Here is a 7,814-nt window from a genome sequence, read left to right as displayed (position 1 = left end):
CTATTTAAGTGTTACAAATTGTCCCATTAAAATTCTTTACAGCAAAGAGAATTTTTTTTCTGACCAAGATCTAACCCAAAATCACATGTTGCATTTGGATCTCATATATCATTTGTCTCCTTTAATCTGGAGCAGTAATTCAGCCTGTCTGTCTTTCATGGTTTCCACATTTTAAAAGACTAAAGGCCAATCATTTTGTAGAATGTCGTTCATTTTGGGTTTGTGTAATGCTTCTGTATGATTAAGATTTAGGTTATGCATTTTATGCAGGAATACACAGAAATGGTACTGGATCTTCTGTGCTTCATATCAGGAAGTACATAATTAAGTTAATGGTTGCTAGTAACTTCACTGTAAAGTTACTATCATTGTCTTTACATTTAATAAGATTATATGGGGAGATATTTTGAGAAAATATAGATAACTTGTTTCTCATATCTTGTTTGTCATTGCCAGTATGTGGAAAAATTGACATTATACTTTCACTAATTTTAACATCTGTGATTCTTGCTTAAAAGAAATATTTCTGTAGTGGTTGCACTTAGTGATTTTCTAATTATTTAAAATTTAAATTTATGTCCTTAAGACATAAGAATTTTAAAAACACAACCTCAATACCTTTATCTTACCTAAAATCAAATAATAATCACTTAATTCTCCCAATTATCTTACCATTTAAAAAAGTGTTTTATTTTGAGATAATTTTAGACTTTCAGAAGAATTTCAAAAGCAACGTAGAGAGTTACGGTACAACAGTGATTTTGTGTTTAATCTATAGATCATACTGACATCTTTAAAAAGTTAAGTATAGTTGGTATACAACATTATATTAGTTTCATGTATACAATATTTGATGTGATTCAACATGTATGTACCTTATGACATGATCGCCACACTAAGTCTAATAATCATCTGTCACTGTGCAAAGTTATCACAATTTTATTGACTATATTTCCCTTCATATTTTACCCATCCCCTCACCCCCTCTGGCAACCATCAGTTCGATCTCTGTTTCTATGAGTATGTTTTGTGTGTGTTTTTTAGAACCCACATATAAGTGAAATCAGGTAGTACTTGGCATTCTGTGTCTGGTTGACAGTAATTCCCAGTTTTCCAGTCTATGAATATTATTATTTGGGTCTTCTTTGGTTTCTTTCTTCAGTGTTTTATATTTTTTACACATGTTCTGTTATATATATAACATGAATGACATGTGTGAAACTAAATTTCATTTTGTAATGCTATTATAAATGGTATTTTTAAAAAATCGAATTCTAATTTGTCGTTGCCAGTATGTGGAAAAATTGACTTTATCTTGCAAACTTGCCAAACTTACATGCTAGTTCAAAGAGATATTTTTTTGTAGCTACTTGGGATTTTCTATATATACAATCATGTCACCTGTTAATGGAGACTATTTTCTTTCTTATTTTTTAAAACTTTTGCTAGCATTTATTTTATGTTGAATTTACCCCTAGATCATAAGGTGTTTTTTTCTTCATTTTTTTTCTGGGATATCTTTCTTCTGTGCAACCTCCTCTTCTGGTTTAGGAACAATCTGCTTTTTTTCCCGGTAAAGATCATCCCCATGTGGCAGGGAGAGTTCATGTGTTAACCCACCCATGAGTTCTGTAGGCTCTGCGCCGCATTTTGGGAACTTGGTTCACCTGGATGTGCTCAGTGACCAGAGAATCTACATCGAAACCAGTGGTTCTTAACCTTCTGCCCCTTTAAATACAGTTCCTCATGTTGTGACCCAACCAAAAAATTATTTTTGTTGCTACTTCATAACTGTAATGTTGCTACTGTTATGAATCGTAATGTAAATATCTGATATGCAGGATGGTCTTAGGTGACCCCTGTGAAAGGGTCGGTCGACTGCCAAAGGGGTCGCGACCCACAGGTTGAGAACCGCTGATCAAAACCCTTAAGTTTAGCATTACTCTGCAATTTTAAGCATGCGCCGCAAAAAATTCAGTACTCTTTTTGGGCTTCTGACTCTGTGTCTAGCCCCACTGTTTAGCCTGTGCACATCTACCAGCTCCACCCTTGTAATGATGTAATGGCCCACATTGCTTCGGTAAAGTGACATCCTTCAGATATTTGGTGGATTTTCGGATAGGCATGCCCTTGATGGCCTGGGCAGTTTCATGAGTGTTCTTAAAGTGAACATGAAGATTTGAACCTCTTGATTTTCATGATTTTGTGGGGTTTTCTGGGTCAAGTAAATAGTGAACTATTTTCAGAGGTCACTTCAGGCTGCTGATGGGAAGAGAGACCATTTTCCTCCTCTCCATTTGTAAGCCTTTGATTTCCTTTTCTTGTTTTATTGTACTGGCTGAAATGTACCCAGTATGATGCATTCGGTATGATGTTGAATAGGAGTGATAAGAGAGGATATCCCCAGCTTGATCTTAATGGAAAGCATTGAGCCCTTTACCATTAAGTACAGTTGACCCTGGAACAATATGACTAGATGTTTTGACCTCCCATAGTCGAAAATCCATGTGTAAATTTTGACTCCCCCTAAACTTGATAATGTCCTACTGTTAACCAAAAGCCTTACTGATAATATAGGCAATTAATTAACACGTATTTTATATCTTATATGTATTATATACTTATTATAATAAAGTAAGTAGAGCAAATGTTATTAAGAAAATTGTGACTTGCCATCCGGCCTCCCTTGCGCTGCAGCTGGTCACCTCCTGGGTCCCAGCCTTCCAGGACCAGGGCAGCAGCCGCAGCTACTACCGCTGCCGCTGCCACCACCATGGTGTCCTGCGTGGGAGCAGGACCCTGAGCAAGGATGATATGAACTACAAGATGCATTTTGGATGATCAATGAGCAGCAAGTGGAGGACATCACCATTGACTTCTTCTACCAGCCGCACACCATCACTCTGCTCAGCTTCACCATCGTCAGCCTCATGTACTTCACCTTCACCAACTGGGACTATTTTCCATTGGGAGAGAGGATCCTTAAACAGTGACTGGCCTCATACATATGACCCTACCTATGTATCTCAGTTTCAAGGACTTATGAAAGGGATGACTCTGTCCCAGAAGACAACATCTGGCGGGGTATCCTCTCTGTTATTTTCTTCTTTCTTACCATCAGTGCATTAGCTTTCCCCAACGGTCCCTTTTCTAGACCTCATCCAGCCTATGGAGAATGATTTTTGGACTCAGTGTGCTCTACTTCCTCTTCCTGGTCTTCCTCCTCTTCCCGAAATCCATAATGTACTGGCTAGATCCAAATCTCTGCTATGCCACGAGGGAAGTGTATATCATGGAGTATGCTGTGAACTGCCATGTTATCACCTGGGAGAGAGTCATCAGCCATTTTGATATATTTGCATTTGGACATTTCTGGGGCTGGGCCATGAATGTCTTACTAATCCATAGTTATGGTCTCTGCTGTATCATCAGCATCACCTGGGAGCTAACCGAGCTTTTCTTCATGCATCTCCTGCCCAATTTCGCTGAATGCTGGTGGAAGCAGGTGGTTCTGGACATCCTGCTGTGCAACAGCGGCAGCATCTGGCTGGGCATGGTCCCCTGCCAGTTCTTAGAGATGAGGACCTACCACTGGACAAGTTTCAGGGACATCCACACCACCACTGGGAAAATCAAAAGAGCCTGCAGTTCACTCCTGCCAGGTGGACCTACGTTTGATGGTTTGACCCCAAGTCTTCATTTAAGAGAGTGGCTAGCTAGAATATACCTTTCTATGATCATTTGGCAGCTAACTGAGTTGAACACCTTCTTCTTGAAACATATCTTTGTGTTCCAAGCCGGTCATCCATTCACTTGGTGTAGGATTCTCTTTATTAGTGGCATCACGGTGCCCACAGTGAGATAGTGCTATGCTTACCTCACTGACACAGTGCAAGCTCATGGGGTGCTGGGTGTTTGGGGTCATTGCTTTCCTGGAAGCTATTGTTTGCATAAAATTTGGCTTCTTTGTGTGGCTTTCACCACCTTCCTGTGTCTGTACTGTATGGTGTGGTATGCAGAGCACTGAGGTCGCCGAGGAAAGACCTACTCCGAGTGTGAAGATGGCACCTATAGCCCAGATATTTCCCAGCCTCATGGGAAAGGGACATAAGGTCCTGAAGACAGGCATCCAGGTAACAATGAAAGCCATTCTTCCAGAAGAAGAAATCATTCCAAGTCAAAAGCCACCAACGGAGTTGAAAAGAAATGAAAGACCTGGTTAATCCGAGATGTTCCAGAGGGTGCCTGGAACCGAGAGGGAAATGGAATCATTGCACCTCCCCGCGAGGAGGTCAACACATACAGTGCAGACGGGAAGAGGAGAGGGGACTTTGGAGGAGTGGGGGCGTCATTATTTGAGGGTATAAGTCTTGTTTCCCACAGACACGGCCACATCAGGCAGACACTGCCTGGGGCCCTTTGCCAATGTGAGGGTCTCTTTAAGGTCAGCACTTGGCATGCAGTCACCAGTAGCAAGCAGGACATATGTTCAAAGGAAAAGGTAGCTATTCTCACAGTTGCCAAGAGCAGCTTGTGCTTGCGAGTCTTGTGAGTACAGGTGAAACATCTTCACTCAGACAGGGAGTTAACTGTAGAGTTAATGGATTGGCCCCCAGGTTTTTTTTATGAATCTGCCTTTCCATTTGATTTGTTTCTATTCAAGCCACTTGTCTGTATTTTATTTTGTTGTGATTTGTTTTTACTAGTAAGTCAGGATGCTTAAAAACCTTCAGAAGCCACTGCTGAAGTTGAACTAGGGAGGGCTCCCCTCTCTTCTAGAAAAAGGAAAAGGAGGCCGCTTGTGTTACTTACTGTTCAGCAAACCTCATCCCCCTTTTCCGACCTGGAACCACACAGCAGGTGTACTAGGAAACCAATCTGAGAAAAAGCTGCCTGCGCAGGATCCTGGGCTTCAGATCAGAATCGGTTTTGTCCCATTTGGACTCTCACTGCCCACACTTACCCACAGTGCACAGCGGACCTGCTCCAGGGGCCGCGCATGCCCTTCCCACAGCCTGGTACCTTTACATTTTGTTCGTTTCCTTCTGTGGCCTGTTGCTGACATCGTCTTTTACTCCCGTGTGAGATGCTGGTGAGTATTACCTTCTTCATGCCATGCTCCAGAATGTTTACCCTAACAGCTCATCACCTCTGATGGCCCCTGTTTCAAGTAAAACAAACCACATTAAAGTCTGTCAAAGATTTAAAAAAATTGTAAGGAAGAGAACATAAATTTATATATTTATTAAAAAATTCCACCTATAAGTGGACCCATGCAGTTCAAGCCCATGTTGTTCAAGGGCCAATTGTACGATGGTTTTTCTTCTTTTTTTTTGGTTAACATTGTGAATTACATTGATTGATTTTTAAGTCAGCATTCCTGGATAAACACCACTTGGTGTGGTGTTATCTTTTTATATAATGTTTGATTTGCTTTGCTAATATTATGTTACCTATTCTAGCTGAACTCTTCTCACAGGTGTCTATCCATTGGCATCTACCCTAAGTGAACACGTCGTCACATCTCTTCTTTTCCTCTATATTCCTGAGTGAAAACTGGAAACACCACAACTTTCCCCCACAATTGTTTGAGTCAGATATATACAACCTAATGTTGCTATTTCCCTTAAATCTCTTTTGATCTACAATTTCTTCCTGTTTCTTTGCTATTTTTTCCTATTATTATTGTCAAAGAGATTGGGGTTGTCTACCTGATTAGAATTTCCCATAGTCTGTATTTTGCTGATTGCATCCTATATGGTGTATTTTAGTATGGTCCACTGTCCCCTGTGTTTCCTATGGATTGGTAGTTAGATCTCAGGATTTTATAGAATCAGGTTTATTTTTTCTTAATAATTCATAATATTAATATTTCTTTGTGTTTGTGTGATGTTATAAGCCATTGATGTTCAATGCCTAGCTCTATTAATTAAATAGGGCTTTTAAAAGCCTGTCTTTTACTGTAGTGAAGATTATAGTAAAATTTTTGTGATGAAAATTCTGTAATGAAGATGAAGAAAATGAGGCTGAGAGCGGTTGAGTGACATTCCTAAGATAATATAACCAGTTAGTAAAACTTGTAGCCAGGCCTGGGACCCATGTCTTAGAAATGAAAGTCCTATAAGCTTTTTTTTTTTTTTTTTTTTAAAGCATATTGCCTTTACAGACATTTGCTAGTAAGCAATAGGAAGATCAATGTTCCATCCTTAGGCACATGAGATATATTTATCTATTTTAGGAAGACTGAATTCTGCTTTGCTTAGAGACATAGGACCATACCAAATGATTATTCAAAAAAAGATGTCCCCTCAAGTTCTGGGTTACATTCATTTTTATGGATACAGTTTAAAAATTTTCATGCTAATTCTATTGTCTGGAATGATATCTAAACTCAACTTAGAATCCTGAGTACATTTTTATTTCTGCTTGCTTCTCCAGTGCTACAGAAGAAAATATGACAAAACAAACAGATGTAGATTAAATACTACAAAGCAATTTGTTTCTTTTTTATACTGCATTTAAGACTTGCTACTAAAACATCTCTTCAGCTTGGAAAAAGAGAGAGGGGAAGGAGAGACAGAAAGAGGAAAAATGTTGCATTTGGTTTTTAACTACCACCTAAATTTTTCATGGGTTTGTATCTAAGGTGATACAGTATCTCTCTTCGGGGAGAAGCAAGTCCATGAATTATTGGTTAGAGTTTTGTGGAGACAACTGAAGAAAGATATTTTTAACTCTGTAAAATATAAATTTATCATGTTCAAATCAACCAAGGACAGACATTTATCTTCACCTAAGCGTTCACTTTTCTACACAGGTGGATGTACTCAGATACCCATCCTATTTCATTTGATGCATGCTTCTGATGTTCTGAGCTTATTTTCCAAAAGAAAAAACAAACAAATGCATATCTTACCACTCTGCAAGTATTTTCTGACATCTCTTCCATTTATTAAGTCAATAATAATTAAGATTATTACTGAACAACTTTCAATCTATTTCAAATCTGATTTATGAAATAAGGTTAAGATGAACTTGGCTTTAACCTTTAATCACAGGGTTCTGGGAATTCCCAAGCAGAGGAAAGGCTTTACCACCCCTATTCACACAGACCCAGAAGTTCTTAGGTATAAATGGATTTGTTGACCTGGATGGAACTTGTTAATCTGGGTTGGGGCAAATGGAGGCCCTGGGATCCTGTTGGACATAGGAGTAAAATGGAGCAGAAGCCCAAAGAAATCACCAACTTCGTAAAGTGTTAAGTGTCCAGCACAAGGATCAGAGTGAACAGATATGAAGCAGTAATTATACATTTAGATATGTTAAATTTTTAAAATATTAAGGTAGTAAGGAATTAGAGTGATTATCTAGTTCAACTCATTTTGGTGAGGTAACTCACCAAATTGCCACTGGCCAAGCAGCTGTTGGAATTTTGTTCTCTTGAACTGTTTCTTGAACTTCTCTTCCCCTGGCATCTGAATTCAAAAGACCTGGGCGTGGATCTGGCTCTATCGTTAACTGCATCTGCGGCCTTAGGCAAATCACTGAATATCACTGAAACTAATCTCCCCATCTGAAAAATATGGATAATACCTTTCTGGTTGTAGTGGATTAAATGGGATAATATGTTGGGAAGCCTTTTGTAAAGTGGAAAGCACATGGAGAAGTCATTAGAGCTTTGGAGTCATCAGAGTCTGATTAGACCCACTGACATTCCCTAGAGAATTTTATGCTAGATCTAGATTCGCTTTCTTCTTGAGAACTTTGGGTGTGAATCTGAAGCCCATTCACATCTATAATAATAAAAGAGTAAT

The 7,814-nt window shown here is 39.1% G+C and overlaps 1 pseudogene; it reads left to right on the top strand.

Moving 5' to 3' along the window:
- The first annotated feature begins 3,050 nt into the window (after nucleotides 1-3,050).
- On the top strand, nucleotides 3,051-4,242 carry LOC132216382 (phosphatidylserine synthase 1-like; annotated as a pseudogene).
- The last annotated feature ends 3,572 nt before the right edge of the window (nucleotides 4,243-7,814 follow it).

This window comes from Myotis daubentonii, chromosome 15, assembly GCF_963259705.1.
Source record: "Myotis daubentonii chromosome 15, mMyoDau2.1, whole genome shotgun sequence".
Taxonomy (NCBI): Eukaryota; Metazoa; Chordata; class Mammalia; order Chiroptera; family Vespertilionidae; genus Myotis; species Myotis daubentonii.
This window is presented reverse-complemented; position numbering and strand designations above follow the sequence as displayed.